General features: G+C 37.4%; 1 protein-coding gene across 6 annotated transcripts in view; it reads right to left on the reverse strand.

Moving 5' to 3' along the window:
- PLAG1 (PLAG1 zinc finger) overlaps nt 1–17,561 on the reverse strand; it is a 28,584-nt gene that overhangs the window by 3,515 nt on the left and 7,508 nt on the right. For 3 of the 6 annotated variants that reach the window (XM_039351436.1, XM_039351441.1, XM_039351440.1), the window contains exon 2: nt 5,553–5,714. The gene's annotated coding sequence lies outside the window, so the exon portion shown is untranslated. The remainder of the gene's footprint in view (nt 1–5,552; nt 5,715–17,561) is intronic. The other 3 variants (XM_039351439.1, XM_039351442.1, XM_039351438.1) reach the window with 2 other exon arrangements.

Raw genomic sequence — 17,561 nt, forward strand, 5'->3', positions numbered from 1 at the left:
ATGCTATAGGATACAGCAATATGGAAGTAATACTACAGAATAGAAGGAAGATCTGCATGTTTGAAGGGTCTCATGTTTATATTATTATTAATTTTTTTTACATTTCTTTTTTTCCTACATGGTTTGCAAAGAGAATTTGAATAGTCTTAAAAAAGCTACATAATAAATAGCAACAATCTGTAAAAAAAAAAGGAAAAAAACCCAAAACTTTATATAAAAATAAAAGCAGAACAGGCAATCCAAATCATTCTTATTATTTACAAGTCAGAAAAAGTTTAACCAAGCTCCTTCTTTAACATCTTATCATTCTGAATATAGACTTTTTAAAATATTATGAGAATATTCACAGATGCAGATCATCCAGGTATATTCTGAAGTGATAAACTCCTCCGTTTTTCTATGCAATGTTTTAACGTATGAAAATGGCCTAATATTTACTAGCCAATTATTTAAATATCTTATATCCAAGTTACCTAAACCTGAATATTAGTACTATAGGCACTGTGCAATTGCTTTAATTTTTATCACCCTAAAATATATAAGATTAAAATAGGATCACAGATAGCAAGGCCAGAGAAATAGATTGGAATAACTGACATAGTTTCAGAAAAGAAAAATAGAAGCATAGAAGATGCCATAATAAGCTGAGTAAGACCTATCTTAGTTAAAGTTTTACAGAATTTGATATATTTTGTACAATCTTCCTAATTGGCGATCAATTTTTAAAATGTCTGATATCATAAAACATATACTAAAAATGACAAAAACCTGTTTTATTTCCCTGAAAAAGGTAGTTTCTTGTAGATAACATAAATCAACCTAACGCTTTTCTTCCTGATTAACATCAATTTTATTTTAATTTTTTAAAAAATCTTATTTTTCACATCTGATTTTTTTTTCTTTTCCTTGTTTTTCTCTTAAGAATGTATTTTTATCTCTATATTGAAATTTATTATTTGCCAAATAAGCAGCTATTTAGAACAGATGGCCCATTCTTCACTAAGATGTGTTAAGAGCCAGAAGATAGTCCTAAGCCATGTGGCTTAGTCAAGTCAGGAAAGAAGTTATCAGAGCAATCAAGAAGCAAGTATGGTCGGTCCCTTCCTACCCTATGGTAGATATGAAGCCTAAGAAACCTATCAAAAAGGGTCGTGTAAATCCTGAGTTGAAGTTAAAAAGAGGTTAAACACCAACCTCCTTGTCAGCAACCCACAGCAGTGCTTGCAGAGCATAAAGGCAGCTTTGAAAGAAGGGCAGGTTGGGGTTGAAGAAGAAGGCTGAGGGAAGATGGCAAAGAAGTTTGCAAAGAAAGCACCTGATGAATTATCCTTATTAGGTCAGTTAAACTAAATTCTGTCTGCTACCTGGGTTAGCAAATTGCCCAAGCAGAGAAGAAAGTTGATTCCTCAACTTGCAAGTATTTCATAAGAAGAAAGGAAGGGAGCCAGGGACTATACAAGTGAAGAGTTACATATACACCTCCAGTTTAGGCTGTAATGCTTATTAAGACTGTTGGGGCAAGAGCAGTAAATCAAGCCTTGGCCTTCTATTTACTTTCTTAGTTAGATATTTTATTTTGAATGTTACTTTGAATTTTGATTTGAATTGCTGATGCTCCAACAGTCCTGTTTTTGTTTTTAACCCTCTTCCTGAATGTTTGAACAGTTGGGAAGAATAACTTCAGGATATCTACATCTTTGAATAATCTAGTATTTCCTTTCTGTTAATTGCTAGAGAGCTCCCCAACTTTTATGCCTATTTGGATCTCTACTACAAACATAATATTGAATCCAACTAGAATACATCTGTGAACATAAATTTCAATCAATGAATGGATTTTTCCTCTTCCTCTCCCTCCCCTCTGACATCAAAATATGTTCTGGAAATTTATGGAACTTTCATTTGCATGAACATGGTGCTACAGGGTAGAGATTAAATATTTATGAGTCTTTTTTTGCTGCTCACTGATTTTGCAGTAGACAGTATACCCATGGTTTAGATCCTTCAATAAACTTGAATTTAATGTTCATAATTTCCACTTGAAATTATAAGAGAAAATTATAATCTATCTAATATTGTTCAATAGGGTTTTCAAATATTCAGAGATATGTCTAGAAGGGAAAAGGTATGGCAGAAATAAAAAAGGCAATATTTTTCCCTATAGTGCAGTGGTTCTCAACCTTTTTAATGCTGCAACCCCCAACCGGTCGTAAGTCGAGGACTACACAACCAGTTGTAAGTCGAGGACTACTCAACTGGTGCAGCACCGTTTGCAGAATGGGACTTTTGGTGGGCTCAGCAGGGCAGAGACAGCCTGGACATTCCTATTGACTTTTGAAAGCCAATAGAATTAGACTCTATTCAAGAGAGTCTATTCTATTGGCTTTCAAAAGCCATTAGAATAAAAGGGAGTAGCACAGCTAAAGAAAAGGGGAAAAAAATGGCGGACTGCATTGTTTGGTGACCCCCGTGAAATGGTCATTCGACCCCAAATGGGGTCCCGACCCACAGGTTGAGAACCACTGCTATAGTGTCTTAGATTAATTTACTATGCGATCCAAATGAAGTCTTTGCTGCTACTGCTAAGTAGAAAGTATACAATCATTGTAAAATTTCTTTTTGTATAAAAGTCTTTGTTTAGTAATGTAGAAAGTAATTGCTGTAACTCTTTTTACATATACATGATTTTTTAAGGAAAAAAGTTCTAAAGAATGCATATTTTAAAACCCAAAGCTTATAAAAATAGTTGGCACAAAATTATTTTTAGGTGTTTTCACAAATATCCAAATATTCAACACTTTAGCTAAATACATTAAGATACGGACAATTTTATTTGGTCTTAGGTAGGCAGAAGTACAATACGTTTTAAGTACATGGATACTTCTCACTCTTAGATTTAGTCTAATTGCAGTTAAAGAGGTTGTAGAAATTTTATTTAGCACTTTGCCAATATAACTGATAAATTCTTTATAAATGTGTTTTAATGCTATAGTAAAACTGCAGCTATACAGCACTATGAATTATATTTAACTCAAAAATGTGAGGAAGAAATGGCATCTAAGGAAGAAAAAAAATCAAGTCCACAAGAGACTGTTGATTGCTTAACAACAACTGGCCACCAGAAAAATCTGAAGTCATTCTAAAAACTTAAGTACAGAATGATGGAGTTATTTATTGGTAAAAAAGTTTGATACATAATTTGTATTTATCAAGCACAAATTTGGTCATTTCTTGAATAATTCAGTATTATAATATGCTAAAGGAGGGAATTCTGAACATTTCCAATCATAAAAAGTAACCAATACCTGTCTTAAAGCAATAGAAGGCCTAACTTCTAAGACAACTGAATCTTAATTGAATTAATAATACTGGTATATATGTTGCTCTGTAAATTTCAACATTTAATTAAATTATACTGAATTTTAGAATCTGATTTTTTAAATTATAGTTCTATCTCTAACAATACAATCATAAAAGCGACTTTTAATAAAGCTAGCCTGCTAACTATTCTTATTAATACTAATGCCTATTTAACTAATAAAGTACAACAGATGTGGAACTAATCAGGAAAACACCCTAGATTCTATTATGATCATGATTAAAGAACGCCAAAAAAAACCTATGAGTAAGCAGAGAAAGAAAAACAATAAAATGCAAGAGATTTTTACAGAATTGCATTATGGAGCAGGAAAGAAAGAATAATATCTTATATTGCTCACTATTTCCCCATTAGTTAATATTAAACTTCTTAAACATAAATACATCTTAGGTTGTGATGGCCAACCGGACCCTTGCCTCTCAGATTCTGCATTCCCATTTCCTAAATTAGACATCCCCAACATAGTTTTCCTGTTCATATTTAATACTGATATTCAAGCCCAGGTGTGATCAAATCTTTTTAGAAGATACAACTGAGGGTAATAAATAAAACTCTTTTTTCTTACCATCCCTCCTGTCCTTTATGTTTATATTAGTTGGCTTCAGCTAATGGTTCAGCAGAGTTTTGTGGGAGAAAAGAGGATAATGATTTTCACCAATCCATTCTTCCCACTGTAGCCCCTAAAGGCTTAATAGGGAAGTGACCCTATTGGTTTAAGTCTGCTTTCTTCTCTCCAGTGCACAGCATATACCAACAAATGTTCATTTTCTCAAGAATAACTACAAAAGTTCACATTCATTGCATCTTGGAACTATGCAGTTTAGGTTCCATAATATTAGTATTGTACATAGTAAGAGTCTCAAGTTCAGATGAAAAAGGAAACATTTTACAGGTAGTTTTCAACTTACAATTGAGACTGGAACTTCTGTTGCTAATTGAGGCAGTTGTTAAGTGAGTTGCACCCAATTTTATGACTAGTTTTGCCATAGATATTAAGTGAATCACAACTGTTGTTATGTGAAGCATGTAGTCATTAAGAGAACCCCTCCTCCCGACTTAGCTTGGTGGAAACCAACTGAGAAAGTTGCAAATGCTGATCATATGACCCTGAGATGTTGCAACTTTCATAAATCCATGTCAGTTGCCAAGATCCCAAATTTTGATCATGTGACTATAGGTGCACTGTAATGGTTGCAAGTGTAAGGACTTATTTTTCAGTATTGTTATTAACTTTGAATGATTACTAAATGAATGATAAGTTGAGGACTAGTTGTACTTTAAATATATGAAACTATATGGAAACCAAGTGTTTCATTTGCATGCTTCGGGTAATTCTATCTGCACTGGAGACAAAATCTTGAAACAATTCAGTAAACTGTAGATGTATTCCCTAGAACAGGGTCAGTAACCTACAGTCTATGGGCTGGATGTGGCTCACCTTCTGAAATCATGCAGCCTGTGATCCCCCAAAGATATATATTTATCCAACCCATGAGAGAAAGGAAAATAGCGCTTGTTGCCTGCTTGCTTTAAAATTAATTATGAATTAATTATGAATTAGGTGGATTCAAGTGATAATAAAATTCAGAATTATGGGTTCTTTAAAAATCAAAATAATTTTGGTGGCCTGGATCCAAAGAGGTCTGTGCATATAAAATATCTGAAGAGAAAACTGATCTTCCCTTTAAATTACATTATTGAATAATATCATAGAAAATGATTGGTTTTCGAAAGCAGTAGGTTTTTTTTTTTTTTGTAGAGAGTGAGAAAATATATATGAGGAGCAGCGCAGAAAAAGATTATTGGAAAAGTTCTCATGTAAATGATGAACAATGCGCATAGTGTTTTGAAGCCCAGCTGCTTTTGGTTCTGTTATCCCTAGGGTAAATTTTTAAATAATTAAAACACTAGCTTATTATTTGTAGTTGTCAAATATTACTAATTCAATTGTGGATGTACAGGCTGAGCAATGCAGACAGAATTTAATACTGTTGCTCAAATATTACACTTCTCAAAGACCAGCTGAAAAAAAATTGAGCAATGTCTATTTTCAGCTTCAGTACACATTATTCACATTCATTCTTTCACAACTGTAGAATGAATGATACAGTATCAATAACAATTTAAAATTATATTACAAAACAATACTTTCATATATATATATATATTATACCATTTTAAAAGATGTTCATACTCAAAATAGTTTTATGGTAGCCTCTGTCAGTGCACACCTGGTGATGGGCAACGAAGATAAACCTTCAGATTTTGGTCTTAACCAGTTCCACTGACATTTCTAGAAGTAAACCAGAATCTACTGCTTCTCATTTTTGCTGATCTGAAAAAAAAAAAAGAAAAAGAAAGAGCTAGACATCATATGATCCAAGACAAATATTTAATACAATTTGTACTGAGTTTCTGTTGTGGAAGCCTATATGCTACCTTTATTTTATGAACGTATAATTTGCCTTTCTATTTAAACAATTTTCAGGGAAATAGCTGAACAAACCAACCATGTAAACTCTTCACGTCAAAGCAACTTAAAGTTGTATCACAATAGATATTTGCATAATCACAACTCAGTGCATGAAATATTGCTCTGCAAAACATGACCCATTAACCTAAAAATCAAACTTGGAAATACAAACTTGGAAATAACTGATAAAAAAACCCCAAGATCCAGGACTTCACTGGACAAGAAAAGAGAATATAGGACAGTACTTTTTTAAAAAAACCTATTTCATGGCATATAATAAGTGATATAAGTGAATCAGATCCATGTTTTCAGGGCAGCATTCATGACTATTAAATAATAGTCACTTTTCAGCAGACAGATATGGGATTATGTATACAAACTGCCCGTTTAGATATATTTGTTTAGGAAAAGAAATACATACATCCATAGTTTAAAAAAAGTTATTTCAGGAGTACAAAACATTTGATTGAAGAAACAAGTGCCTAATAATGTATTACTGCATAAAAAAGCATACTCATTTTAAGCTCTGATGTTCAACACAACTTTTACATGTTGTACACAGCATTTTACTTTGTATTATGCCTGTGTAAGGACCCACCTCACTTTACATCTTAAGAAGAGAGAACTCTTGGAATATCTCTTTCAACAGGCATCTTTATTAAGAGAAAATGATAGCAGGTGTGCTAGATAGGATCTGAGGAATTCTCTCCCATCCTTCAATGTTTTAAGTGTTCCCAAGCAGCCCCCCACCCCACAGTTCTTCCAGGCGACGATCCTCATCCTCTCTTTTCCAGACCACAGGCACTGTATTGTTCCCCCCCTTTTCCCTCACTGCCAGCAAAAGGGAGACTTCAGAGAGCGAGTAGATGAAAGGTGAGGGCCATATTGTTATGGTCAGTCCTTTTGGTGAGAATCAACATCCAGTCCCTTTGAAGTTTAATGAAGGAAGTGAGAGCCATAAAACCTCCCGCTCATCCCCCTTCCCCTTCGTAGTATGATAGAATCCAAAGAGAGCAGAAATGGATTTTTTCCATAGTAGATAACTAGAAATGAAATATAATTGGATTCTGATATCCTGCCCCCTTAAAAATAAGAGAGTTCCACCTGTAAAGAAAACAAAACAGACATAAAAGTTAGTCTGGCTTGTTAGGATACTCTGTATGAAACTTCTTTAATAGCTTCGGAACTCTGACATGACGCTTATGGACCCATTCATTTTGTGAGGCAGGGAGGTGTTTCCATGCTACTAGGTATTGAGTTCCCCCATGATATCTCGTAGAATCTAGGATTTCCTTTATCTCGAAGTGTTGTTCGCCTTCCATCATGATTGGAGGTGGTGGGGGGGGGATTTTTGGCCATAAAGGTGACTGATGTTCTCTTTTCAGCAAACTGCAGTGAAAAATTGGGTGTATTTGCCTAAGATTTTGGGTAATTATAATTCTACTGTTACTGGGTTTATGATTCTTTTAATTGGAAAAGGCCCTATATATTTCAGTCCAAGTTTTTTACAGGGTTGTGGGGATTTTAGGTATTTTGTAGATAAGTACACCATTTCTTCTATAATGAATGGTGTAGGCTCAACTCTTTTTTTATCGGCTTGTGCTTTGTATGCCTGCCTAGCTTCATCTAGTGCTTTTCTAATTATTGGCCAGGTGTTTTGTAATTGTTCCATCCGTTTTTTCAGTGATGGGATTGCCGGTTCGTTTGGGGTTAGTTCTGGCATGGGGTTGAAACTTTGACTGGTAGCTATTTGAAAAGGAGTGTAACCTGTGCTGGAGTGGATTGCATTATTGTAGGCCACTTCTGCGAAAGGGAGTAGGTCCGTCCAATCAGACTGTTGGAAATTAAGAAAGCATCTTAAATATTGCTCAAGTACTGAGCTTGTCCATTCCCCTGTGGGTGATGGCTAGATGTCAGTCCCTGAGTGGTCCCTAAGAAGGATAAAAATTCCTTCAAAATGCAGATGTAAATTGCACTCCCTTATCAGATATGATGCATTGGGGTGCCCCATGCAATCTGTAAATATGCTGCACGAAAAGTTTCGCTAAGGCTTTTGTGTGGGAATATTTTGGCAAGGGATAAAGTGCACCTGTTTGGAAAACAAGTCTGTGAACGTCCAGACAACAGTATTCCCATTGCTTTCTGGTAATTCCACTATAAAATCCATGGCTATTTCCTTCCAGGGGGCTGAGGGATTTGCCACTGTTTGTAATAGTCCGGGCGATTTCCCTTGCAACCTCTTGGCAGTTGTACACTTTGGGCAGCTGGCCACGTAACCTTCTATGTCCTTTTTCATGGATGGCCACCAAAATTGTCGTTTAATTAAGTGTAATGTTTTTACAAATCCAAAATGCCCTGCTGATTTTGTATCATGGCAAAGTTGCATGAATGTGACTCTTTGAGTTGTTGGTATATATAACTTTTCCCCCACCCAAGGCGGCCCGTCTTTCATTGTGCACATGTGTTTATTTTTCTGGAACCATTCATCTGTTTCCAAACTTTTCCGGAATTCAATTCTGGTTTGGCTACCCAGATGTGGTTTTAATTTAGCTTGGGCTCTGGTGGTTACCGGCATTGCCAATTGTGATTCTATCATCATCAGTTTAGAGTCGTTGGCTCGCGTGCTGTTATACTGGAGCATGCGAGATAGTGCATCTGCCAGGAAGTTCTTTCCCCCCGGCAAATGCTTGAGCATCAAGTAGAATTGGTGAAAATGCTGGACCAGCGGGCTTGCTTGGGGTTGAGCTTTCTGGGTGTTTTCAAGGCTTCCAAATTTTTGTGGTCTGTCCACACCTGGAAAGGGATTTTATTGCCTTCAAGGAACTGGCACCTTGAATCCCGTATGCCTTTCTCCCACACAGGCAAGCGCTGTTCCGTTTCGGTGAGTTTCTTGGATGTATACGCACAGGGTTGCAATACCCCTTCATCATTTTCTTGTAATAGTACATCTCCCACTGCTACATCACTTGCATCCCTGTATTACGAAGGGCTTGTCCATGTCTGGGTGCCTCAGTACTGGTTCGGCAGAAAAAAGTCTCTTTAATCTCTCAAACGTCACTTGGCATTCCATTGTCCATTTTAGTGGCTGGCTAGGTTTTACTGAGGATGCTCCCTTCGTTTTTAGTAAGTTCGTGAGGGGCAGGGCTATCTGGGCAAATGAGGGGATAAATTGGCGGTAGAAGTTTGCGAAACCCAGGAAACTTTGCAGTTGCTTTCTTGTGTGAGGTGGTGCCCATTCTAATACTGCTCTGACCTTTTCTGGGTCCATTTCAATGCCCTGTGGGGATGTGCGATAACCTAGGTAGTCTATCCTTTCCTGTTAAAATTTGCATTTCGATAGTTTGGCATATAGGTGGGCGGCTCGCAGTTTCTTTAAAACCACTTTGACTAAGTTGACATGTTCCTCTTTTGATTTGGTGTAGATAAGAATGTCATCTAAGTAAACCAGGACGCCCTTAAATAGGTGCTCCCTTAATACATCATTGATTAATTGCCTAAATACTGCAGGCCCCCCTTGTAATCCAAATGGCAAGACTTTGAATTGGTAGCACTCCATTGGGCAGTTAAATGCGGTCTTCCATTCATCCGCTTCCTTAATTCTCATGCAATAGTACGCTTCCCTTAGATCTAGTTTAGTAAAAAAAATTCTTTCGAGAGGTGTGATAACATGTCCTTCATGAGGAGTAGGGATATAGGTTGCTTTCACTGATTGTATTTAGGAGCCTATAATCCATGCATAAGCATAAAGAGCCGCCCTTCTCTCTAAAGAGGAACGGAGAGGCCACTTTAGGCTTGGCAGGTTCAATGAACCCCCTTTCTAGGTTTTTCTTTATGAATCTTTCCATTTCCTCCTTCTCCTTTGGGCTCATGGATTATAATCTGGGCTTTGGGAGTTTTGCTCCGGGCTTGAATTCTATGGCACAGTCCGTGGGGGGGGGGGGGAGCTCATCCGCCCTCTCGTCACTGAAAACTTCAGCAAGAAGTTTTCCTCTGGTATTTCTGGTAGCCCCTTTTCCTCTCCCATGGATGCTTTTTCTGTTCTTAATTTTGGTAGATCCCCTTGGGGTTTTAAGTCCATAGGATCCCCTTTCGGGAAGTTGATTTCTGCCATTCTCCAATTCACCCAGGGTTCCATTTCTTTAACCATTCCATCCCTAGGATCATCGGGCATTCCATGCCTGGGGTCACTACAAACGTTATGTCTTCCTCATGTTTGCCCAGGGAGAGGTGGATTGGTAAAGTGGCTAGGGTAGCTGGCACACCCCTGCTATGGACCCATCTAACTGGCCAAATGAGATTGGTTATTCCAGTCTCGACGGAATGCCCAGGTTTCCCACTAGCGTCGGGTTAATGAGACAGCAGGTGCAGCCAGAATCTATTAAAGCTTTCATCTTGACAGCTTCGGGCATGGGTGGAATTAATATAGTCACTGTCTTGAGGATGGATGCAATGATTCCGCTTACCAGTGGTTCGCCCTCCGTGCTGTCGTCTGAGGCGACCACTGGCCCTGCGGGGTAGGCTGGAGTTTTTTCCCCCAATGAGCAGAATTAGAGAATTCCATGGCCTCCATCATTTTCATGGCAGGTTCTTTTGGCTTAGCTGGAGACTTCCTGGATTTGCTGGCTGGCTGATCTGTCTGGGTTTGCTGGGGGGCTTTTGAGCTGCATTCTACAGTCCGATGCCCCTCTCTCCCGCACTTGAAACACCCCATTTGCTTCTTGGCTGTAGCCGATGGTTTCACTGGTTCACGTGTCGACTCAGACGGTGAGCGGCTCCATTGTTTTCCTCAGCGGTGCCTCTTCAGTAGGTCGATCTCTGCTTCCTCTGCCAGGACATACCATTTGTCAAGTTAGTGTGGGTCTCCTCGTGGCAGGCAAGCGTCATATAGGTCGTAATTTAGTCCATCTTTGAAATGGCTAAGGAGAATGTCTTCCAGCCAGTTCAGTTTTCTGGCAATAGCCCAGAATTCTTGTGTATATTCTGCTACTGGGAGTTTGCCTTGCTTCATCGTTTTGATCCTTTCATGGGCTTTGCGATCAGCAAGGGGGTCCTCAAATCACCTTCTCAGAGAGGACATGAAATGGTCGTTGAGCTCTGGGGCATTGGAGTCGTGCAAATTCACCACCCAATCTGCAACCGGACCGTCCAGAGCAGATTGCAGGATCCTGATACGGGCTTTGTCACTGGGGATGTGCCGCCCGTATTCTTCCATGTAGCTGAGGACTTGTGTTAGGAAAAATCCCAAGCGTGTCGGCCTCCCCCTTGAATCTCACATCCAGTGGCGTGAGTCTTTGAATGGATCAGTGCCTTCGTTGTCGGTGGTATTGCCTTCCATCCAGATCACCATCTGCGGGTCAGTAGGGAGTGGGGACTACTGGATCAGTGGACGTCCCCGGGGCTGCAGGTTCCACTTCCCCCTCACTGTCTCTCCAGTTGCAGCTCCAGAAGCTGGTGCGGTTGTAGGGCTCAGAATTCTCCTCTCCTAGGGAGCTGAGGGTTCTCTTCATCAAGTCGATAGCTTTCTCTAGGATCCAGCTCGAGTGTGGTGCCCAGCTTCCTTCCTCTTCACCTGCATACAGGGATCTCCCCATCTCCTGCTTGGATCGGCCCCCGTCTTAGGGTCATCTTTCTTGATTTCTTTTCCCACTTGCCTTTCTTTCCAACGCCCATTGACCACTGAGGTTTGTGATCGCGCGTCTTCACCACCTCTTCTCCTGAGGAATCTGACTTCTCAGGTTTTCAGTCGGGGCAGCGTCTCCCTCTCCGGAGGGCTTTCTCTCTTCCCTGCTCTGTCATCTGACATGGTATTTTTTGCAAAGTCCCCCGGTAAGGTTCTTCCTTCCAGATGGACTATTTTTGCAGATCCTGTCTAATGTAAGGACCCACCTCACTTTACATCTTAAGAAGACAGAACTCTTGAAATATCTCTTCCAACAGGCATCTTTATTGAAAGAAAATGATAGCAGGTGTGCTAGACAGGATCTGAGGAATTCTCTCCCATCCTTCAATGTTTTAAGTGTTCCCAAGCAGCCCCCCCCACAGTTCTTCCGGGTGACGATCCTCATCCTCTCTTTTCCAGACCCCAGGCGCTGCATTGTTCCCCCCCTTTTCTCTTACTGCTGGCAAAAGGGAGACTTCAGAGAGCAAGTAGATGAAAAGCAATGGCCGTATTGTTATGGTCAGTCCTCTTGGTGAAAATCAACATCCAGTCCTTTTGAAGTTTAATGAAGGAAGTGAGAGCCATAATTGGATTCTGACAGCCTGCTTACAATTAAGTTCTATCCCTTTGCATGTGTCTTGGTCTTTCAGCCTTTTTTCTCTACAGGTTAGTTAACAAACTACACCAAACCCTACATAACAAATCAAGTGACATTACAACTACTGTTTTTCTCCACCACCCCACGACACATAAATTACTTTACTGAAAAAAGCCTGTGATAATGAGAGTGTCCTCTATGGTCTTCAATTTTCGATGTAACACCAAAGTTCTTCCCTAGGCTGTTTCTGGAAATTCTTGTTAAAGCATACTGTAGAATCATGAAAAATAAACAAACATGATTCATCATTCAAGCAATATATTGAACCTTAAGGTATTGGTTTCGAAATAATGTTGTGGAGACATGCAAGCTCATATATTCAATGTTATCCTTTCCATGTATTAAAAATACCTCCATTGACTTCTATCACAAATAAAACTTTCTATATATTCTGTATTTATTACTATTATTGGAATAGAACTTGGTGCCCAGGAAAGGAAAAGCTGGAGAAAAACAAAAGAATTATCTAAAACAATAAGACTTCATATAAGTTCACAATGACAGATATAGTCGTCACAATTAAGGACAGATGTGGGCAAATCTTCATATATTTCATACATCTATTTGATGTATTGGCATCAATAATTCTATGTCCATGCATGAGTTCTAACAATTTTTATGATGTCTGTTAATTATAATCTATTTGACAGTATTGATGATTCAGCCATTGGTTTTCTCAACCATGAAAACTATGACTGTTATCAAATTTAATTTCATGGTATGCAGAGCTTCTAAAATGTTGTTGTTAGTTGCGAAGTTGTGTCTGACCCATCGTGACCCCATGGACAACGTTCCTCCAGGCCTTCCTTTCCTCTACCATCTTCTGGAGTCCATTTAAGCTCACGCCTACTGCTTCAGTGACTCCATCCAGCCACTTCATTCTCTGTCGTCCCCTTCTTCTTTTGCCCTCAATCTTTCCCAGCACTAGGCTCTTCTCCAGTGAGTACTTCTTTCTCATTAGGTGGCCAAAGTACTGAAGTTTCAACTCAAGGATCTGGCCTTCTAAAGAGCAGTCAGGGTTGATCTCCTTTAGGACTGACCGGTTTGATCACCTTGCAGGAGTCCTGCAGGAGTCAAGGGACTTGCAGGAGTCTTCTCCAGCACCATAGTTCAAAGGCCTCAATTTTTTTGTGCTCAGCCTTTCTTATAGTCCAACTTTCACAGCCATACATTGCAACTGGGAAAACCATGGCCTTGACTATACGTACTTTTGTTGGCAGGGTGATGTCTCTGCTTTTTTGTATGCTGTCCAGATTTGCCATAGCTTTCCTACCTAGGAACAAGCGTCTTTTAATTTCTTGGCTGCAGTCCCCATCTGTGGTGATCTTGGAGCCCAGAAAGATAAAATCTGTCACTATCTCCATTTCTTCCCCATCTATTTGCCAGGAATTGAGAGGGCCGGATGCCGGATCTTGGTTAAAATGTTAGTGTTATTCATTTATGGTAATTTAACAAGCCAACTTGATTACTGGAATCATATAATATACTAAGCAAAGTGACCAAACAGCCCCCTTATTATAGCTTACCATGATATGTAAATCCAGTCTTAGAAAATAATTAAAAGAAACTGTGAAAGATTCATTACATGATCACACTCAGTATAAAATGATCTAGAATGTACTCCTGTTGCATGTGACAAGAACAATGATGTCTCTAGCTTGCTAATTATTTACAGGTATTATTTTAATACAAACTATTTCCTGCAAACTTTAATATGTATTCATGACTTATAGTTGAACAGTTTAAAGTGTCTTATAGGTAACATAATCTAATGTTCAGACAATATGCTTAGTCATTTTGCAAACTAGTTTGCAAGAAGCATTACTTGGCTGTTTATGACATAGAAAGATAGTTGGCTAGACAACTATCTAGCTTCAAACACTTTGCTGGGCAATGGGTGGATGCAAGCTTCAGATTGCCACTTCCAGCCTGTAGTCTCTTTTCCTCAATCTATCCAGCAAGTTGAAAAGGACATTCTCATCTCTCCAGTCATTCTGAATATCTATCTGTATCAATCTAAGTGCTGGGACTGTAGAGGACAAAGAACCTTTGCCTGGATTCACATATCATGCTAAAATAGTTTGTCTGGTTTGAGCTGAAGCTAGATGGAAGAGCAACTTCTAACTTGCTCAGACACATTCTTATGAAAGTAACAATATTGTGGTGTGTTTCTTATTTCTTTAAGCAATAGCAATAGTCTTTATAGGGCACATTCTTTTGAGGTTATTTTGGAAAGTCATGGTGTTTTCAGTATCTATCAATGTACAAAGTGAGAATGGGACAGCTTTTGAAACCTGACAGTTTTTAAAGAAACATTAATTTTCCAAAAGCAAACATTCTGCTAAAGCAATTTCTCCCAAAGCTATATTTTTAGTCAGCAGCAACACAAAAATCTTCTGCAGCTAATTTAAACAATCAAAAGGCATCCAGCCATGCAAGTGGAGTTGTTCAATGGCTTATTAAAAGATCTTTAATGACTATTAATTCACTACAATAACTTGGGGAGGGGGGAAAGTATATTGTATTTCTGTAGAGGATAAAAAATGTTTTATTTATACATCTTTTTTTGCTATGACAGATTCAGAAATATTCCAATATATTGCAGACACATAGAAAAGGCTTTTGCCTAGTGTTGTTTCATTCCAGATTTTAGGTTTTGTTTAATCAAACCAGGAAGCATGTTATCATCTGTTTTTCTAGATGCCTACACATTCTCCTGTTCTTCACACTATTCTATTGTAAGTTATTATTCATTTCATATGCATTTACAGTTGTAAGGCATTTGTCACAAGATGACTGGACTGCCATAAGGAAAAAGCTAGACTATTCTGTAATCCTAAAATTTTACCCACTTTTGGTCCTGCTTCTGCCCATCAGCTGAAGCTCTATTGCTGAGGTGGCTATTTTTTATTTCCTTTTTGCTTAGCATTGTACCTCTAGTTTTATAATATTTACTATTAATGTAATTTTAATATCTTTTATATCTGTAGTTTTTATATGTGGTTTCACCCATTTGTTGTGTGCTATCCAGAATTACCTTTGGTGACATGAGGTGTTATATAAAGTGACTTTGATTATTCACTCTATCCTAGATAGTAATGCAAAATGTATGTAAAAAATAAAGGGATAGCTAACAAAACTAGAGACAGATCTTGCATCGATTTTGTAGTGTTGTCTTTATATTATGGGTAATTATTTTTATAATTAATTAATGACCAGTTTAAAATCTTACCTGGAATAAGCAAAAACTATTTTTGTAGTTTGTTTAAAGGCTCCTATTCCTCTGTATTACTTTTGATAACTACAGAGTGCTTACCACTACAGTGAACAGTCTGTAACATTACTATAAAATTACTATATTGTAGTACTAGTAATTTTATATTACAATAAAATAAGGCTATGCAAAGCATTTGCTTTGCATAAAATCATAGCACAGCTAGATCTCTGGAAGGCTTGTGCAGCTGATTAAAAAATATTCTAGTTGTATTCATGTGTTGCACAGGCAACAGTTCTCCAGCTCCAATGAAGAATCTACATATGCATACACAATCAGAAACCTTCATAGCAGTTGTATGATTCCTCCAAAGTACATGGATTCATCCTTTCAGGAAAGGTCTTTGTTTTTCAAAAGTCACAGTGACTTCAAAGATAATCAGATTATTAATAATAATTTTCATTTTAGTAGACTAATTGGGGAGATAGGATCCCCACTATTCACATGCCCATAAAATTTTAAAATATTTATCTGTGTGTTTTATATAGTTTTTATTACACAGATTACATGTAATTGAAATTGGTCTATTTCACATACAGTCTGTAACATTGAGTTTTGGTAAATTGAGGTTTCACTGTAATTTTTTTAGCTTTTAATGTTTAAGTTAAAGACAATAACATGTTTTGTTATTGTTTTTTTAAAAAACCAAACATTATTGTTGAAGAAAGCCCAACATTTTTTCTTCTTTCTTAAAGAAGAAACATCTTTATGGTCATGTGATCAAAATTTGGATGCTTGGTAACTGGCAAGTATTTATGACAGTTGCACTGTCCTGAGATCGTGATCACCATATGTAATATTCCCAACAGGCTGGCAACTAGCCAAGTCAATGGGGGAAGCCAGATTTGCTTCATAAGCACATGATTCACTTACAATTGTGACAAAAAGAGCCGTTAAATGGAATGCAACTCACTTAACAGCTGTCTTGCTCAGCAACTGAAATTTGGGGCTCAATTGTGGTTGTAAGTCAAGGATTACCTGTAAAAGTACCAGAAGTAAGCTAGACTGCTAGGACATCAATTGCAAGTCTAACTGGAAAAGGAAAAACCAATAAAATCAAATTTTATTTTGTCAAGATTAAAAGGAGTTTCCAAGATCCAATTCAAAGTGCTGTTTTTATTTCAAAATAAAATGGTTTCGGGAACAGATTGAGAAAACCTGGATCTACTTGAATCTGCCTGTGCCTTGACAGTTTATTGAGGATCACATCACTGATATCTTTAAGATAGGCAAGCCATACGGCCAGAATATGTAGGCCATATTCAAATTCTTTTCCAATAGTTTGTTCTGTACTAAAGTTATAGTGACTTGCACCTCTTATTATTAATAGATTATAAAATAATAGTTTTTGAAAGAAATTATCAATTTACAGTTTTATACAGTAAATGATATCAGTATATATTTCCAGAAATATAATTATTTATTTGTATTATTAATTTAATATTAATATTCCCAAAAGGCAAAACTTTAAAATGGAATGTAGATTTCAGTATAGTACTGTATTAACTTTATCTAACACTAAATTGCCTGTTCATTATTTCTGCAGTTTGCCACACTATGTTCCCAGTTGTTAAAAACATTTTCAGGGCACAAAAACTACAGAGTAAAGGAAAATGCTTGAAATTAAAAGAAAAAATCAGCAAGGAAATTCGGGATTCAACTCACTGGACTCATTTTTCAACTACATTTAATTCTTTTATTAAGACCCAAGATCAGAGAGCTACTTAGAAAAAATTACATATATACAGGACTGCTCACTCTTTTACGGAAAAACTAGCATGATATGAAATTGCACTTGTTTGTGCATCTCAGACCTAAGTAACATATAATGTATATGATGGTTGTAAGATCCCTTTAATTTGTTGGATAGAGATGAGTTTCCTAAAACTTTAGTAATAGAATTTTTTTAACTTAACAGGTTTCAACTACTTTAGTAAATATGAAAACTATTTATTACACATAATTCCCTTTAATACTGTCCAGAATATTGTTTATCATATTAAGCAAGGGTATTGTCATTCAGAGAATGTATGAAACACTGATATAACTAAATATTTCAAGAAAAAATGTTATGTAATTTGCATTTTACTACTGGAAGATTTGTGAAATCTACCACAA

This window comes from Crotalus tigris, unplaced genomic scaffold (genome assembly GCF_016545835.1).
Source record: "Crotalus tigris isolate CLP2741 ecotype Arizona unplaced genomic scaffold, ASM1654583v1 scf7180000018371.15429387391:27106975, whole genome shotgun sequence".
Classification (NCBI taxonomy): Eukaryota; Metazoa; Chordata; class Lepidosauria; order Squamata; family Viperidae; genus Crotalus; species Crotalus tigris.